Source organism: Equus przewalskii, chromosome 13 (assembly GCF_037783145.1).
Source record: "Equus przewalskii isolate Varuska chromosome 13, EquPr2, whole genome shotgun sequence".
Classification (NCBI taxonomy): Eukaryota; Metazoa; Chordata; class Mammalia; order Perissodactyla; family Equidae; genus Equus; species Equus przewalskii.
This window is the reverse complement of record NC_091843.1, coordinates 39081578-39101266: the sequence shown is the minus strand read 5'-3', so window position 1 is coordinate 39101266 and position 19689 is coordinate 39081578. Positions and strand designations below refer to the sequence as shown.

The 19689-nt window shown below is 46.7% G+C and overlaps 1 long non-coding RNA gene across 1 annotated transcript; it reads left to right on the top strand.

Moving 5' to 3' along the window:
- Positions 1-4551: 4551 nt before the first annotated feature.
- Positions 4552-19073, top strand: LOC139075095 (uncharacterized). Its single transcript, XR_011525142.1, has 4 exons — positions 4552-5236; positions 5767-5806; positions 17704-17760; positions 18793-19073. It is a non-coding gene; the product is annotated as an uncharacterized lncRNA (long non-coding RNA).
- Positions 19074-19689: the final 616 nt, after the last annotated feature.

The window sequence follows — 19689 nt, the reverse complement described above, 5'->3', positions numbered from 1 at the left end:
CGGTTAAAGAACCCAAAGCAGGTTGCTGTTTGTGATGTGAAGAATTCACCAGTGTCTGCTAGTCAGTGTCTGTTAGCTTAGCCCACACTGACTCTGTGTGCCTCCACCCCACCCATCCACACAAGCCCCAGGAGTGTTAAAGAAAGAAGAGCTTTCGGACTCTGAGTGTCCTGTTCATGGGACAACTGCCCTGTGAGTCATTTATACCTTATTCATTTACTCACCGTCTCTTCATTGGGCCCTACTCCATGCAAGCGCAGTGCTTGTCACTGGGGACACAATGAGGATAAAAAAGCAAGAGAAAGATGGAAGGGACAGCTTGAACTCACTGATTCAGCTCTCAGGATTGGCAGGGTCCTCTTCCTTCCCTACCCTGAAGATATGCCATCCCACCAACCCCATGCCCGCCCCCGAGGTCAGGTGGCAGGATCTCCATCCCCACAAGGTCACCAGGCATCCTTTTCAAGGACACATTCCTTCATCCCCAGGACTACTGGCTTCTAGACAGGAGTCTTTGGGACAGTTCTGAATGATCTCCTTCTAAAATAAACACAGAGCCAAAAATGGTTGTGCCTCTTTGAGCTGGAGTCCCCCCGGCTGCTGAAGAGCGGGGGTTCAGTTACAGAGGAGAGTGGAAGAAGCAGGAGAGAACAAGGGCCCTGGGCCACTGGGGGCGGCCACCGGGGGCGTAATAATTGGGCCCTTCCCCTTTCTGAGAGAACAGGCCCAGCCCTCCAGCTCCCACACCGGGGCTCTGGGGAGGTCACAGGAGGCTATTCAAAGCCCAGCTGTTCTGCCTGGCCCTGGATGAAAGGCCCTGGTCCTTAAAAACCAGGACACCAGCAAGACTGGCCATTCCTTTCAGCAGGGTGCAGCCCCACCCAGGAGGCTCTTTTTTTTTTTCTTTAGGAAGATTAGCCCTGAGCTAACATCTGCTGCCAGTCCTCCTCTTTTTGCTGAGGAAGACTGGCCCTGAGCTAACATTGTGCCCATCTTCCTCTACTTTTACATGTGGGACACCTACCACAGCATGGCATGCCAAGCAGTGCCATATCTGCACCCGGGATCCCAACCGGCGAACCCTGGGCCGCCGTGAAGTGGAACGTGGGAACTTAACCGCTGCGCCACCAGGCTGGCCCCCAGGAGGCTCTTGATAGGTAAGGGACAAGCTCCTCACAGAGAAGAGAATCTGTGTTGCCCTGATGCTGTTTCAGGTCTGAAACAAAGGAAACCTCAAGGGCTACACACCAACAGCCAATGAAGGCAGCCCCTTAGAGCTGCACTTAAGCAAGAAAAGTGCTGTCTCCACTTCATCTTCTGCCAAATATATGCATTTTTCAGCATCCAGTTGTTTCCCACCCGAGGCTCTAGCATTAAAGATGGGGTGTGTCTCCAACCATCCTCTGAGATTCAGATTCAGGGATTCGAGTGGGCCCAGGTCATCTCTGCATGCCCATCTGGACCAGCCAGCTTCTGTATCCTTCTAATGTGACCCTGGGAGTTTTAAGCGTTTCCTTGCTTTTTTCGTAATAGAAAACTGAAAGGGAAGATCACTCTGCTGTACAAAGAATGAGCTGGAGGGTGCTAAAAGACAGCAGGGAGCCCATCTGGAGGCTGTCAAGTAGTCTAGGTGAAAGGCGATGGAGTCAGGATTTATTCGAGCCAGGTTGCAGTGGTAATGATGAGAAGTGACTGAATTAAGGATGCATTTTAGAAGTAGAACCAAAAGGACTCATTCATGGATTGAATTTGAGGGAGTGAGGAAAAAAGAAAAATGAAAGATCACATCCAAATTTCTGACTTAAGCAACAGAGGGCACGGTGCTGCCATTTCCTGACGGGAAAGACTAAGGAGGAACAGGTTTGGGTGGGAAGGGATCAAGAGGTTTGGTTAATTCAAGTCTGAAATGTTTGAGACATTTCAGGTAGGCAATTGAATGTTTGAATCCAAAGGTCAGAAAAGACCTGGCTTGAGATATACATTTGAAAATCATCACCCTACAGACAGTCTAATGCCTGGGGCCTGAATGAGGTCACAGAGGGAGAGAGCAGGGGTAGGATAGTCACAGAAAAGACTGTGGAACTGTGGGCCCTCCGCTCCTTGGAGGCCTGACAGAGGAGGAGCCAGCAAAGGAGACTGGGAAAGACTGGCAAGCGAGGTGGAGGGCAAGGAGGAGAGGGTGGTGGCCGGAGGCTTAGAGGAGAAAGTGTCGCTAAAGTTGCTGGGGTGGAATGAGTTAAGGAAAGAGAATGGACCCTTGGATTTGGCCTGAGTTCACCTTGATACAGGCTAGTGACTGGTAGAAGAGCAGCTCATTTGGAGTGGGTTGAGAAGAGAATGGAAGGCTAATAAATGGAGACAGAGATGCTTTGTCATGAAGGGGCAAAAATCTGGGATGCTGTCAGGCCGGGAGATGGGTTAGGGGGAGGTGTTTTTGTTTGTGCATGTTTTGTTTTGAAGGGGGAGACCATATCCACTTCCCCTAGATGCACCACATTAAGGCAAGTTTGCAGGCTAAAGGGAATAATTCAATAGAGAAGGAGAGGCTGGAGACGCAGAAGGAGGTTAGGGGCTGGGATCCAGGTCCCGAGTCGGGGGAGGGGGTCACCTGTGATGCCCTCTCCCGGACAGCTTCTCCACTAGAAATGGACAGAAGGCAAGCGGAGAGTCGAGGACCACAGCAGGCAAGGTTTGACGTTGGTGGTGGGCAGGCCAGGAAATTCTGTGTCTACATGAACCCATTTTATGAAACATAAGGCAGGGCCATCAGTTGGGGAGGAGGTTTGAGGAGAGGAAAGATGCAACAGTCACCCTAGAGTTCTTTAAAATGCAGATTCCCGGGCACCACCCGATGATTCTGATTCCACTGACGAGGCTGGGAATCTTAAGTTTTAAGAAGATCCTCAAGTGATGCCTGGTGGGAGGTGTCCTCCTAACCAAAGCAGGAAGGGTTTGTCGTTTGTTTCGTTTTACAATAAGTATATAATGTGTTCTTTATGGAAAATTAGAACATGAGGATTGACCAAATTGTCATATTTAATCCCCCCTCATCGCTGTTAATATCTCAGTTTTCAAGCTGGGTGTAGCTCAGCAGTTTCCCTCACTAGCTCAGTTCCTCTCCCTTGTAAGGTTCAAGGTCCCCTGGTGGGGGTGGAGCTCCTGTTTCCGCGCCAGGACCATTTTCCCCCAAATGGAGGTGCTTGCCCACGGGCGGCTCGCCGCTCCCAGCCCCCTTTCAGGAGCCTGCAGTCGATCGAGTGGGGAGCAGAGGGGGTGCACGAGCTCCGAGGACCTTCTCAGCACCCGCCGGCTCGAGGAGCACCCGAAGGGCGCGCAGTCCCGGGGACTTTCTCTGGCTCGGGAGCAGGCAGAAGGGGAGGCGCGCTCAGCGTTCGCAGGGCCGCTGGGGCAGAGCCGAGGCCTGAGGGCTGAGCCGCGTGCAGCGAGGCGGTGGGGGCAGCGCCCGGGCAGAGAGATGGAACCAGGAGACAACGCGGCGGCGTGATCGAGGGACATCACCAGAGCCAGGAGGGACGGACAGCGAGGCCGGACAGCTGATCCGAGGTCCCCCAGGGGCTCCGAGGGCCGAAAGGAGGAGTCGGGGAAGTAGGCCGAGAGCGCCCCCAGGATGGCCTCCCCTCTGTCCCTCATGCCCCCTGCCTCTGGCCCTCATCCCACTGCCGCCGGCCCTCATCCCCCGGTCTCCGGGCGCGCAGTCGCGGCCTCCCTAGGGCCGCACCATTTCCCCCGCTGAGAACCAAGGCCCCTTCCCCGCATCAACCCGACTTTTCAATAGGGAACTTCGGCAACACGTGTATCTAAAGCCCCGGAGACCTGCCAGTCCTGAGCCTGCACCTCCACGTATGGGAATTTCGGAGGAACAGTGCTTGTGTACTCCTTTGCGCGTGAACCCGGTCAGCCCGGGCTCGATGTACCGGGCGCCGTGCGAGGTGCCGCGGCCGCAGCGCCGGTCCGAGGTCCCTGCGCCCGTGCGGCTCCGAGTCTAGAGGGGAGCCCCACTTTAAACAAGATCACGGAAAGTGTCTGGAAATTGCTCACGCGCTCTAAAGGAAACCAGTCAGGGGTAGTAGGAGGGTAAGAGGGGAGAGCTCCGTTGGATTGGGAGGGAGGCGTGCGGAGGAAGGTTCCACCAGAGTAAAACAGTGCAGGCACCGTCCCGAACAAGGAACCGGGGGCGTTAGAGGTCCCAAAGAAAACCTCGGGGCAGCTGCAGGGTAAGGAGGGGGAGGTCTCCCCGCTGTGGTTGATCGAGCAGACGCTGTAGACCGCGGTCCACGCGGAGAAAATAATCTAAGGATAAAATAACAGTACATGGAGCGATTGTTATTAAAGTTCCAGAGGCTCTCTTGGTGTACTTGGGATGAAATCCATGCTCCACACCGCAGCCTGCGGGTCCCGGGCTCTGACCTTGACCCTGAGTCTCCGGCTGCGAGCTTTGTTTTTTGTTTTTTTCTGCCGTCACGTATCCCACCTCGCAGCAGAGACTGGTCAGTGAGTCTTGGTATAGGACCAGGCGGACTCCGGGCCCAGGCGTGAGCCTCTTCATACACTCGCAAGATCATCAAAGCTACCCCAACTTATGTTATCAAACGATTAACTAAGCAGTTAGGCAAAATTAGGAGCCATGGTGAACAGATGTTAATATCCTCAAAGAGAAAGAATTATACAGAATTCCGAGCAGTCTGGCACAAAAGGGTCAGAGGGCGCCCGCGGGTCTCGAACCCTGGAAGGAGTTGTCCAGAAGCATTCTGAAGTTGCGAAGTAACCGCTTGAGCTACAGCCGACCCGTGAAGCGGTCTGCGATCGTAGCCTCTAAACACTCCAGTGGAGTGACGTGGCGGGGCGGGCTGCCTCCAGTCCACGCCTCCGAGCGGTCTGCGTCACCGGGTCCCGCCCGCGCCCTGCTCGGTGTCCTCAGAGCTTGTCCTTCCCTGGCCTGATTCCTGCACCCGGAACCACGGAAAGGGAGGGGGATCCTCGACGCGAGGGGAAGGCCGAGGGCCCGGCTGAGCAGGTCAGGGCCGCCGAGAAATCCTCTCCTCCTAGAAGCTTTTCAGAGTGTCCCGGAGCAGACCCTGGTAGACCAGGACGCTCCACAAAATGGTCCAGGAGCAGCCTGTGAGCTTGCCGAGGGCTGAGGTCAGCTCGTTTCATCTCTGTGCTGGGCCCTGGGGACACAAGGCTCCTGATCAGCGAATGGTTTTTGTACGGGGAGGTGAGTGAACTAATGAATGATTGATTATCAGGCACCGGGCCCAGGATAGGACCCGCAGGCCGCATGCCTTAGAGCCTCATGGCTCACGAGAAGCTCCCTGTCAAGGGTGAGGTAGGGCTAGTCATTTCTTCCTTCCCCACCCTACCGCCTCGTCTACGCTTTCCTTGTGGAGAATTCAGGAACTGGATGGAGACCTTACCCACACAATTGCTAACAGGGGGACTGAGACCTCAAGGATGATGAGAATGTCCCCGTTTATGGAGCACACGCCACAGTGCCAAGCTCTGGATTAAACATTCACTTCATTTAATGGCCAGAGCAACTCCGTGACGTGGGTAATGTTGCTCCATTTTGCAGATGAATAGACAGGCACAATTATTCAGGCAGGAAACCAAAGTTTAAACTCTCAAGAAAGAGGAGGAGTCACCTGTAGCATCCGTCTGTCTGCCTGTCTTGCTTTTAAATATTTCAAACAACTGGTAAACTCCACTAGACGGTGATCTTGCATTTTGTTCTTTGCTGTTTCCCAGTGCCCAGCACCGCCCGGTCCACGGAAGACCTTCGATAAAGGTTTGTTGAGCGAGTGACTGGGGAGAGTGGAACAGCTTTATACTAGAAGCTGTGCTTTCTCAACCTGGGTTGAAGCCCAGCTCCCTTGCTTCCTAGCTGTGTGACATCAAGCTCAAACTTTTCATTAATTGGTTTTTTTGTATACGTTTTGTATGAAACAAAAACCACATGAAAAGTTAAAACCAGTGCAGGTAATGAAAGCCACCATTGACCTAATCCTAGCTACCAGTCCAGACCCCTCCCCAGCGCTAACAGCTATTTTCTTAAAAGTTCGCTGTGCCTCTTTCTAGTCCTCTTTCTATAAATTTACGTATAAAGGTAAATAAAAATAGAGAGCCTTATTTGGGTCATGGCTGTGTTTTGTTTGATCTGATGGGACTGCTCTAGACCAGCTTTGGGGAACCTTCGCGGTGTGTCTGGGATGTGTTCTCACGACAGCGTCTGGAGAGCTCTCACTATTTATAATAGCTCCCCACAAAGACGTGAACCATGGTTTATCTTACCATTCCCCTGGTAGGACTGGACATTGAAGTTGTTTCTGGTTTGTTCACTAGTTTACAAAATAGTGCTCCAATGAACATCTTGGCACAAGCCTCTTTGTGAACACAGACAAGTATTTCTTGAGGCTAAATTCCCAGAAGCAGAATTGCTGGGCTGAGTAGCATACACATTTAAAATTGTGATTGCCAAGTTGCCATCCACAAATGGGCCTATATTAATGGTATATACCTGATGAAGGCCTGGGACGTTATGCTGTAATCATGGGCCTCACGCAGGCCAGGTACGCAGCAGTCTCAGTAAGCAGTTGCCAAAGTAATTGCCAACAGTCATTCCCCTCCAGTCCATTCCCTGACCCTGAGCTGAGCCCTGGCTTTCGAGCCTGGAGCCTGGGTTTAGGAATGAGACAGGCCCCAGAGAGGGAAGGACTCAGTGGATGCGTTCCAGGTGCTCCCCCTGGTGGGCAAATGCCTGGGACAGTAGGAAATCCCTCATCTTTGTAAACCCCAAAGCAGATTACATGGATTCCTGCTCAGCACTCTGAAAGACCACCTCTCATTCTTAGAAGCCAACCCAGACCCTGTTCCCAGGATGATCTGGTGCCTGCCTGTCTTTCTGATGGTACCTGGTGCCCCTGTCTTCTTTCCTGGTTTTGTTGCAACCACGTTGCCTTCACCGTTTCAAGTATGCCCTTTCTAGGTCTTTCGCAGAGATCTCCCCACCCTCCAATCTCATTCTTTAACACTCAACTCACATGCCACCTCCTCAGAGGGGCCTTACTTGAACACTCTATCTAAAGGGCCACCTCTCTCCTCTCCACACCTTCGCTCTCTTACTCTTTGTCACATCAGCTTGTTTTTCCTCCATTAGCAAGTACACACCTAAGTAAACCCAGACATTTCCAAGTGTGGTAAAGCACAGTGTCATGAGGACAAGGACCGTATCTGTCTTACAAGTGATCCTTGTCTCCACAGTGCCTGCCACAGCACTGGGCAGTAGCAAAAACTCAATATTTATTAAATGAATGGATGAGTGAGTAAATGACACTAACAACAGGAGTGGATTTGAAATTCAGGGCTAGCAGAGGTCAGGCAGCTTATACCTCCGAGTTTTTGGCTCCCTTTCCTCTTTAGATGTCCTTTCATGATCAGTAAAACAATTTTTTCCCGGGGTATTCTTTAGCCAGAGGTTTTGTTCTGAGTGTCCTGGGGTGAGGGGAGGGGACAGAACACAGGGGAGCTTTCCATACCTTTCCTTTGGTAACCTCACCACAGTCTGCAAGTAGACCCTGTTATTTTCTAGATGAGCAAACTGAGGTTCAGAGAGGCAGAGTAGGATGCACAGGCTCAAAGAATGGTAATGTCTGCTGAGGAGAGGGTTAGCAAACAGTCCCCTTCCTCCAGTCCAAAAGGACACGTCATCCAAAGGAAGTACGACTGCACACTGATGGCATGGCGGCCCTTCTCAATGGAAAAATCTACACTGGCTGGGATTGGGTCGTGAGTTCATCCGTTCAACAAACCCTTAAAGATCATCTACTGTGTGCCAGGCCCTTCAGAGATGAGTAAGGGGCGATTCAGCTTTCAAAAGCCTTATATCAAGAGATGTAATAGACTATTGCTCTGTAGGGTGTCAAGGTATGTTTGGAGTAGGTACAAGCAGGGCGACCACATACGGCCAGGTTCTGCATAACTCACATCTGGGCATTGCCCTTCAGAGTGACCACAATGTGAATGGTGCTCTCTGGAGTCACCCAGTGCACCATCAGAGCAAATATACGTGGCTGCTTGTGCCGATGGGGTAAGCATCTGGAATTTGGTGATCAGTCTGAGGAATGAGAAGAGAGAATAAATCTCAGGGGAGCACCAATATGTAGGAGTCTGTGGAAGAAGCAAAAGCCAGAAAGGCAGGAGGAGGGCCAGGCTGTCAGAGACATCAACAGAAGAGGAATCAAGATGGGGATACAGACAACAATGCCAACAGCCGTGAACAGTCAAGCAGAGAAGGGCTCCTGAGTGACTGGCAGCAAGGAGTTTTTTGGTGACCTTGGCAGGAGTGGTGAGGATGAGGGTCAGATTCCTGTTTGTTGGGGAGTGAATGGGACATAGGGACAGAATGACGGCGTTCAGCTCTTTCTGGAAGTTGGGCTGTGAAAGGAGAGAGGGAGCAAGGGTGGTTAGGGTTCAGGACTGGGGAGAGCTTTTGTTTTGTTGTTGGTCTTTCAGAAGAGAGCCTCGTGCATGTCTAAATGCTGTTGGGAAGGAGGTGGTAGCAAAGAGAAGTTGAAAAGTCACTGGGGAGGGTTTTCGCCAGGATGATTCACACAGGAAGGTTTCTAGCAGGGAGAGGGGTTAGATTCATAGAGGGCAGAGATTGCAGATGATAGCTAGCCAGGACTCCAGAAGGCTTCAGGGAAGTGGTGTGCCTGAGTCCTGGGCAAAATGGGCCCAGCCCTATGCTAACTGATTTAAAGAGCCCTGCCTACAATGCTCTCCACAATGCAATGAGGAATCGTTGAGGAACCAAGGGAAAATGCATACCCAGAACTCTTCTATATCAGCCTCCTGGTAACTAGAACACTCAAATCACCTGCCAGAACAGCCCTGAGGATCTTCCAGGGTCTTTCTGGGCCTTTTTCTCAGGATAACCTCCCAAGAACAGACCACACCCAAGGAGAAGCCAATTCATTTTATGAGGCTAGCATTACTCTAATACCATACCAGAAAAACTCATTACAAGAAAACAACAGACCAATAGCCCCCATGAAGATAGATGCAAAAATTCTAAACAAAATTTTAGCACATAGAATCCAACAATCTTTAAAAAGGGTAACACCTCATGACTAAAGGGGATTTATCCCAGATATGCAAGGTCAGCTTAACATTTGAAAATCAGTCAACATAATTCAGTATATTAACAAACTGTATATATATCTCACCATACCAATAGATGCAGAAAAGGCATTTAACAATCCAACATCCATTCCTGATTTTAGAAAAAACTCTCAGCAACCTAGGAACAGTAGAGGGCTTCCTCACTCTGATAACGGGCATCGAACAAAAGGCCTACATCTAATATCATACTTAAAAGTGAAAGACTGAGTGGCTTTCCCTCCCTAAGTTCAAGAACCAGACAGGATGTCCACTCTGATCACTTTTATTTAACATTATACTGAAGGTTCTAGTCAGTGTAATAAGTCAAAAAAAGTTATCCAATTTAGAGAGAAAGAAGTAAAAGTGTTCATATCGATCAATGACATAATCATCTCTATAAAAAACAGATGGAATCTACAAAAAGCTACTAGAACTAATAAGTGATTTTGGCAAGGTTACAGGATACAAGATCAGCATACAATAATCAATTGTGTTTCCATTTATAGTAAGAAACAACTGAAATAAAATTTTTAAAAATACCATTTACAATAGCACCAAAAGTTATTGGATACTTAGGGATGAATAGAACAAAATATATGCAAGATCCATAGATTGAAAACTACAAAACCTTGCTGGGACAAATTAAAGAAAACCTAAATAAATGGAGAAACATACTTTGTTCCTGGGTCAGAAGACTCAATATTGTTAAGTCGCCAGTTCTCTCCAAATTGTTCTGTAGATGCAATACACTCTGATAAAAACTCCAGCCAACTTTTTTGTTAACTATTGACAAGCTGATTTTAAAATTCATATAAAAATTAAGGGACCTAGATTAGTCAAAACAACTTTGAAAAAGAAGAATAAAATTGGAGGGCTAACACTACCCGATTTTAAGACTACAGTAATCAAGATAGTGTGATATTGACATAAAGATGGACAAATAGATCAATGGAACAGAGTAGAGACTCCAAAAGTAGACAACTGATTTTCTTAGTAAATCTGCACAGGCAATTCAGTGGGAAAGGTGTAGTCTTTTCCACAAATAGGGCTGAAAGAATTGCTTATCCATATGCAAAAAAATGAAGTTTGGGCCATACATCCTCCCCCCACATACAAAATGGAGTGGCAAAAAAAAAACAAAACAAAACCTATTGATGGATCATAGACCTAAATGTAAAACCTAAAAACCATAAAATTTCTAGGAGAAAATATTTTTGACCTTGAGCTAGGCAAAGATTTCTTAAATATGAGATCAAAAAGTATGATTCATAAAAGAAAAAAAAAACTGATCAATTGAATTTCATCAAGATTTAAAACTCTAGGGTCTGGCTCCGTGGCCGAGTGGTTAAGTTCACCAGCTCTGCTGCGGCGGCCCAGGGTTCGGATCCTGGGCGCGGACATGGCACTGCTCGTCAGGCCATGTTGAGGCGGCGTCCCACATCCCACAACTAGAAAGACGTGCAACTAAGATATACAACTGTGTACAGGGGGGAGTTTGGGGAGATAAAGTAGAAAAAAATAAATAAATAAAAATAAAAAGATAAGATTTAAAACTCTGCTCTTTGAAAGATGCTGTTAAGAAAATGCAAAGATAAGCCACAGACTGAGAGAAAAATCTTTGCAAGTCGTATACCTTATAAAAGGCTTGTACACGAAATATAAAAGAACTCTCAAAACTCAAGAGGATGAAAGCAAACGGCTCATTTTTTTAATGGGCCGAAGGTCTTAACAGACATTTTTTCCAAAGAAGATATATGGATGGCAAATAAGCACATGATAAAAAATTCTCAGTATCATTTGTTTTTAGAGAAATTCAAATTAAAACCACAAGGTGATACCACCACACATTTATTAGAATGGCTAGAATGAAAAGACTGACCATTCCAAATGTTGGTAAGCATGTGGAGGAACTGGAACTCTCATACACTGCTGGTGGGGTGGGGGTGGGGGGGGGCGCGGAGGTGAATGTAAAATGATAAAATCACTCTGGAAGGAAAAGTTTGGCAATTTCTTTAAAAACTAGACAAAAGGGGCCAGCCCGTGGCCTAGTGGTTAAATGCAGTGTGCTCTGCTTTAGTGGCCTGGGTTTGGTTCCCAGACGCAGACCTACACTACTGGTCATGCTGTGGCAGCAAACCACATACAAAATAGGGGAAGATTGACACGGATGTTAGCTCAGGACAAATCTTCCTCAGCAAAAAAAAAAAAGCACTAAACATACACGTATCATCTGATCCAAGCATTCCACTACTAGCTATTTACTCAAGAGAAAAGAAACCATGTATTGAAACAAAATCTTGTACACAAATATTCCTAGCACCTTCATTCATAATATCCCCAAATAGAAAACAACTCAAATATTTATAAACAGGACAATGGATAAACACTCCATGTCATATCCATGCAATGGAATACTATTCAGCAATAGAATGGAATAAAATCTTGGTACTTGCATCAACATGGATGAATCTCAAAATAATTATATGTATATATCTGTGTGTGTCTGTATATATGGTTCCATGTATATAAAACTCTAAAAAATGCAAATTAATCTGTTTTGAGAGAAAGCCGAACAGTGGTTGCCTCGGGATGGTGGGGGTCAGGTGGGAGGTTATAAGAGGGTGGAATTTTAAAGGGATCTTTTGGGAGTATTGTGTTCACTATCTGCTTATGGTAATGGTTTCACGGGTGTACACATATGTCAAAACCTACCGTGTGCAGCTTCTTGTGTGTCAATTATACCTCAATAAGCTGTTTAGTATATAGGCCTACAGTATATGGGCCTCCCTATGACTCTGCTTTTTACCCCACAAATGTTAGGAACGAGCTTAGTGATAAGACATCAGTGATAAGAGTTGAACATTAAGGAAGATGAAGAGCAAGTAGCTTTTTTTCAGTGTGTGTCTGTGAGTGTGCTGTGTTTGTGAGAGACAGAAAGAGAAAAGACGTTTTTCTCAATTTCCCAAACACCCAGCAGTCTCCAAAAGTCACTGGATAATAAAATTAACAGCAAGTTTTTATTTAGCAACCACCATGACCCCAGCCTCGAGTCAAATTCTTGACAAATGTATACAGTAATCCTTTTGGCCCTCCCAACAAATTTATAATATTTTGACAGTTTAGAAAAGTGAGGCTCAGAGGCCTCAAGTCACCTATGCAAAATTGCACAGCAAATAAGTGTCAGAGCCATGACCTGTGGGGCCTGAGCAGGCTGGACTTGTTTCCTTTCTCTCTTTGAGGACCCCTCCCTGCAGGCAGCTCCCAGTTGGGCGGCTGCCCGCCTCCGGCTGCAGGTGGGCAGCTGTTGAGACAATAGGCCAAGCCTGTCCAAATGTTCTAACCTCCAAGGTTAGCTATTGTGTATGGGGCTATATATAGCTCGCTGGTGGGAAGAAAGAGAAAATAAGATTTACTTTCTGGAGGCTCAGAGGATTTAGGCAACTTGAAATGTCCTGGAGGCCTCTGCAGACCAGCACTTAAAGGTCATTGGCTGAGCGCAGTTGGAGTGTGGTTTCTTGGCAAGGGAGGAGGTGTCCTGGCCCAGGGAGGTGTGACACGTTCCTCTGCTCAAAATAGAGACTGGCTATTTCCTGAGTGGGAGTCAGTCCTCTGGCCTCTGACCGTTGGAGGCTCTGACAGCCCTGGTGGAGAGTGAGAAGTGCGGCGAGCATTCAGGACCCCTGAGGGTCTCCAGCTGGGGTTGGGGGACGACAGCCAAGGGCAGTGAGAGAGCTGCTATATTGCTGATGGGGGAGGGGTTGGCTCCCACCTCTGCCTGGTATAGTGCGGGGGAGGAAGAGGGGAACATGGAGTGAGCCTTGAGGACTGGGAAGGGTTTCCAGGGAGAGGCCAGTCCATGCAAAGTGTGATAGTGGAGGTGTTCTTGAGGCTGCAAGTCGCTGGGTGTGGAGGGAATTGATGGTTCCTGTGTAGAAAGTGACTGAAGAAGGGTCCAGAATGGAGGCAGAGGCTGGACGGTGACCCTGGTGGTGTGAGTGAGCATTCAGAGGTGATGTTCTAACTGGGTGAGAACCAGCAGTGCCCTGGGGGTTAGCTCCTCCATAGGTTTAACTCAGTACTGGCTCCTTGCTGGGGATGAGCTGGTTTACACTGGTGTAGCCATCTTGGGGGTTAAATGTAGAAATACTTCTGAACTGGTTGGTAACTAGCCACTGCCCAGGTCCCCAAAGGGACCTCCACCATCACAGCCTTCCCTGTCTTCCCCAACCTCTGTCCTGGGTACCCTAGTCCTCATCTCCCACAGATCCACCAGAAGGTTAATGCTTAGCCTCCCTCTGATTGGCTCATGCCAGGGTTATTAAATATTTGGATATCACCTTTGCTGGACCCAAAAGAGTCACTATAGTCAATCGATATTTGCTATATGCCAGACGTTCACCATTCTAGATGCTTTCCCTACATCTACAACACCAGTAATAACAATAAGACAACAATGGCTGACAAGTATTGGGTGCTTATTAGGTGCCAGGCACTGTGTTAGGTGCTTTGCATTGATTATGACATTTTAATACCCACCCATTCACTCTAACCCTATGTAGTAGGTTCTTATCTTATCCTCCATTTTCAGAAGAAAAAAACCCCCAAGGCCCAGAGAGGTTGAGTAGCTTGCTTTGAGTCACACAGCTGGTATGTAACAGGGCCGGATTCAAACCCAGTTCTTGCTGACTCCAAAGTCCTTGCGCTGGTATTACTCTGTGCTGTGAGAAATAATACCAAATAATACAAAAATGCTTGTAAAATTGAAAAACATGACTCTAATATTAAAAACACTCTCCTCCCTTCTGATCTGAGTCCAACCCCTTCATCAGGCAGTTCCTCCAACTTTGCTGCTTAAGTGTTTCTAATACATCGTCTGAAATTGATGGGTACCATTCTCATGCTGTGAAAATAAATTTGATCATGCCAGGAGTTTCCCAGTTAATCTAGTTGAACAGTGGCCCTGAAATACTCTCTGCAGCGGAGCATGCAGGTGAGTCCTGGCTGATGTCTGCAAGAGACTAATGGGGTTACGGAGCCTTCCCCAGCTCCATGACGTCCATTTGCTCTCCCCTTCAGAGCTTTCCTGGAAACTCTCCTTCCTGATTCTTTTTTTATTAAGTTGTGCTGCAGTCGATGCAAAGGCCATTAATCTGTGTGGTGTCTCACTGGCAAGCTTTATAAGGGATGCCCTGTTCCCGAAAGCTGGCCGCCTTCTGCCTGTGTTCCAGGAACTGTCCAATGTATTAATGGCTGGTCATGAACACGCCCTGGTCCACTCAACAACTATCTAGGGAGGGCCAGCCAGGGGTCAGGCACTGCTGTAGATATGAAGGATAGAGCCAAAGATAAAAACAGCCCCTTGGCCTGCCCTCATGGGGCTTGTAGTCTAGGAAAGAAAGAGATGTCTACAGAAATACAGCCAACTGTATAATTATGTTTTGTGATAAATGCTATGAAAGAAAAGTCCTAGAGTAAAACGAAAGTTGATGTCAGATCTTAGATTGGATTGTCAAGAAAGTAGGAAGAAGGGATATTGCAAGTAATATTCAAGCTGACACATGAGGAGGCAGCCAGCGGAAGGAAGGAGAGGGTCTCAGAAGAAAGAAAGTTCCAGGCAAGGGGAACAGCGTGGGTGAAGGCCCTGCAGTCAGATAAAAGTTTGACATGTTTAAGGTCATGAAAGAAAAAAACCTCTTGTCTGGAGTTTAGTGAGCAGAGGGAAGGTGAGAGGGGATGGGGCTGGACAGTGGGAGTGGGCCAGATTTTCTATGAATGAGGGTCTCCATTCAGGAGGTACAGAGGAGGATATAGGGCCTGAGGAGGGCAGTGGAATTGTCCAGACAAACTACTTGATAACGGTAAGAGGAGGAGCCCCCCAAAGCTCTCTTTTTATCGTAAGGAGAGTGCAAACGGAGTTGCTTTCATAGAAAAATCTATCTTGGGTTAAAATCCTGTCATACTGGCAAGGGAAAGCATTCTTGGTGAAAGTAAACCCAGCCAGGCCATGTGAGTAAATGCATCCTGAACTTTTGGGAGCTGGGACACTGCCTCAGTGAGGATTCTTTTAGTTAAAGTGACAGAAACCAACCCAAATTAGCTCAAGTGAAAAAGAGAACTGTATTGACATAGACAGCTGGGGAGTCTGGGGAAGAAACCAGCAGGGGAGAGAGGCTCCAACTGGTCATCAGTTGTCTGTCTCTTCTGGTCTGTCCAGCTCCCTCTGTTCATCTCTCCTTCCTTCTCTCTCCTCGCTGAGTTATTCAGACGGAAGTGGCTTCATCCTGGGACAGACAAGATGACCTCATGCTACTTCAGATAAAAGAGCTAGATTGTTATCCAAAGTCTGACTCTCCACTTGGATCGTATACCAATCCCTGGACCGACTGCCAGGACAGAGCCATCTGATTGCCCGCATCAGTTGCGCCAGCCACGTCGGTCAGACAGTGAGAGTACAAAACTGGAGAGGGGCTGTTCCCCAAAGGCGTACCGGCAGACCAAGCAGACCCCTAGCATCAAACGAGTGCACAACGGGTCCTGCCTCCATATGTAGAATTTTATTCCATTATTTTCGTAAATGTAAAAAAGAAGAAATGTCACCCATAATCCTACCATTTATTGTTAATATTTTGCCGTATATCCTATTAATCATATGCACACACATAGAGGAAGATAGATATACACTTATTTTATTGGCTTTGTTTTCCCCTTTTTGTGTAGTCATTTGGTAGAAGATTTTAATTCCAATAATATTAACTTAATTTTTCCGAAGAATCTTAAACCTCTGTTCCTCTAATCAGAGATGTCCCAAGTGAAACTTTTGTTGGCACTCCTGTATGCAAACCTCCTTCAAAAGCTTTTACTCCTTCCCATCTTTCTTAACATTTAACACTGATATCAATGTCCCTAGTCACATTGTCATCATTGGCTTTCAGTTCAACCATAAATGGTATGCTCATGTTCCCAAATGGTTTTTGTATCTTCATCTAACCTTAGCTTGCAATCTTTATTTTCTGATTTAAATTTAACCTAGTTAGAGTACTTTTCTTAGTACTTTCCCCTAGAAAACACTAGCGTACTTGCTGAGTCCTTGCATGTCCAGAAAAATAGTCTTTATGCGTGGATGATAAGTTGGCTGGATGTAAGATTCTTGGAATGCGGTCCTTTTCTTTCAAAGTCTAGGATCCCTCTTTCATTGTCTTCTCTTTTCCACTGTTGCAGATGAGAAGTTTAATACCAATCTGATTCACTTTAAAGAAGCTTCCTCTGTGCCTGGAAATGTGTGGGATTTTCTCTTTAACCTCGAATTTGAGAAGCTTCACCAGGATATGATTAGTTTGGAATATTTTGTGCAACTTGGAAGTTATTATTGTTCTCTTTCAATGCCTTTTGCCTTAAGGATCCCTTGCTATTTGCATGCCAGATCATCTCCCGAAGCTACCCTTTATGAATCTTATCATGTACACACAATTTGCATTTCTTTGGGTTTTTTGCCTCTGGGTGTATGTGATGCTTCCCTCATTTTGATTTTCCAGAACACAAGTTTCATTCTCAGTAGTAATTTTTCTCCTTTTCCAGTTTTTTGGTTAATTTTTAAAAATATTTTTGCAGTTTTTTTTCTTTTCTTTCTTTCTTTCTTTCTTTTTTTTTTTTTTTGGTGAGGAAGATTGGCCCTGAGCTGACATCTGTTGCCAACCTTCCTCTTTTTGCTTGAGGAAGATTGTCACTGAGCTAACATCTGTGACAATCGTCCTCTATTTTGTATGTGGGACACTGCCACAGCATGGCTTGATAAGCAATGTATAGGTCCATGCCTGGGATCCGAATCCATGAACTCCAGGCCACTGAAGTGGAACATGTGGACTTAACCACTATACCACCAGGCTGGCCCCTGCTTTTGCAGTTTTCAGGTCATATCTTCTTTAATGTTTTCAGTTTTAGAGATTTCTTGCCCTTCTCCCACTAGAACCACTAGGTGCATCAGTATCTCTTGGGGACTCAACTTCCCTTCCTCAAATGGCTGTGAACTTCCTTTCCTCAAACGTTGACCATTTTGCTCCGTTGTCTTCTGCTGTATAGTAGTATTGAGGAAAAGTCTGACACAAGCCTGATTTTTGTCCCTGTGTAGGACACCTATTGTCTCTTTCCTAGAAAGCTGTCCCTATGCTGGTATTGCTGATGGGGTGGCTCTTCTCTTTCAATAGTTGGGAAAGGTGACATCATTAAAGTGTTGGACCACACTGAGAGCAGTTGGAAATCCCCATTATCTTTTTTTCCTACCTGTGGCCCCAGCAATCCGCCACTGGGCTTTGTCCAGGCTGTCACTGATGGAGGGTCCTCTTGATGTCTAGAATCATTGCCCAGTAGTTTGATGTCTAACATTATAATGAAATGTTAGAGTTCTCTATATGTCTGCATGGATATTTCTGTAAGAAGATGGTGTAGGGAGAGGAGAAATGATTCTGTCTAGTAGGTAAGCGTCTTAATTGCAAACAACATAAACCTTCTCTCTGTTGTTTTATTTGAAAGCTGTTGAGAAGCTTCAAGAACTAATGGACAGACAAGAGAAGCGGGTTTGGAAAACAGGTAGGAACCAATGGAGGCAGGGTGGCTGGGTACGAGACTGGGAACAGTCTGACTATGACACTGTCGTCACTACTTTTCTGGAGACTCACCATATTGCTGGACTCTTAACCTGGCTACTACCACCTTGAATCATCACTAACTGTCCCTGAATCTTTGCGCCACTCCCTGCTCTCATATGCAGCAGGCAGGGTATAAACATTCTCCATTGGGGCTGTCATCGTGGAAAGGGGCTCAACCTCTCTCCAGGAACTATATAATAAGAACCTTACCTTTTAAAGGCTGACAGCCTAAAAGGGGCACGTGTCCATCTAGGCAAACATCAGTAGATTTCTGATTTCTTCCACTGAGTAGGAGTCTTTAGTTCTGTTTGGGAATTGTGACACTTCCCGAGAAATGATGAAGCAGATGCTGTCATTACCCTGCCTGTACCCTCTCAGCACTCATCTCTACCCTGATCCTTCCAGACATCTGCAGCTCTCTGCCAGCTGCAGGGATGCACGTGACCTCGACCCAGGACAAGTTGGGAGAGCCAGATCCTTAATGCTCCTAGTCTCGGTTCTCAACCAATAACAGGACATGAGCATAATGGATAAGGACCCCAGCTCCTATGTGCCATGGTTGGGGTAACTCTGGGCTGTATATTACAGTCTTTCCCAGCAGGATTGAGCCCCAACTGCCCATAGTGGGAAATGGTTTGATGAAACATCCTTTATACCTGTCTCACTTTCCCATTCCCCTACTTGTATTTCCTGAGACTACCTACCAAATAAACTACTTGCACTTGAATACTTGTCTTAGGGCCTGCTCTTGGGGTTACCCAAACACAGACTGTTGGTGAAGCCCTATTGGGAATGGGGCCAAGAGTGCCTGGAATGAGGGACAGGGCTGAGGAGTCCTAACCCTTTCCTGCTTCTCACTTAGAGTTGCTGAAGAAGTATTGATGCTTTATCCTGAATGCCCACTCCCCTCTTCCCCCACCCCCACATATGCCCCTTGACCCAGTCTTATCACCCCCACTTGTTCATCTTACAGAAGGACTCACTCATGTGCAAAGATAACACAAAAAGATGTCCATTGAAGCTTTCATTGTGATAGAAAACAAAGTGGGAATGCTGAAATGTCCATCAATCGGGTCAAACACATTACAGCGCATCTCTACAAGGTAACACAATGCAGCAATGAGCAACAATGCTACCGATTACCGCAAACCAACGTGGCAAGATGCCCCAAATATACTGTTGAGAGAAAAAATCAAATTGCAAAAGAGCATTATAGCTTTATTTCACAAATAGATAATTCAATAAATATTTGTCTACTATGTTCCAGGCTTTTATTGTCCTGTTTTTAAAAATTTTCATCTCTTCTATTATCTCAGTTGTGTTTTATTTGAAAAATGGCTTCTTTTTCAAAAATATTCAAAGAAGATGAGATAAAGAGGATTCAGGGTGGCTTTTGAAAACTGTTTAGAGTTAATAATTTAAATACCTTCTGGGAGCATTTTCTCCCACTTTTTTCATAAAAGGCCTAATTGGAAGGTGAACATTAAATATGAAGATTCATATATATATATATATATCTGGTTTTCTAACAGTTATGGAACTTAGGTCACCTATTCCCTTCTGTACTACTTGAATTTTTACCCCTCCAACACACACACACTCACACACACACACACTCACACACACATACACGTACACACATGGTTTTTCTCTCAGACGCGTCTCCCTCATTAGTGACTTTCTGCTCTTTGGAAGTCTTGCCCTTGCTCACTGCCAGATGCTTCTGTGGTCTGCTCTGAACTATCTGTCGTACCAGGCAAGGAGCCATATTCAGCCATCCTGGTAGGCCTGTTTCCTTTTGTCTGGTGCCCTAACACTTGCATCTCCTCCAGAGATAGTCAAAGAAGATGAGGAAGAACGGGAGCATTTT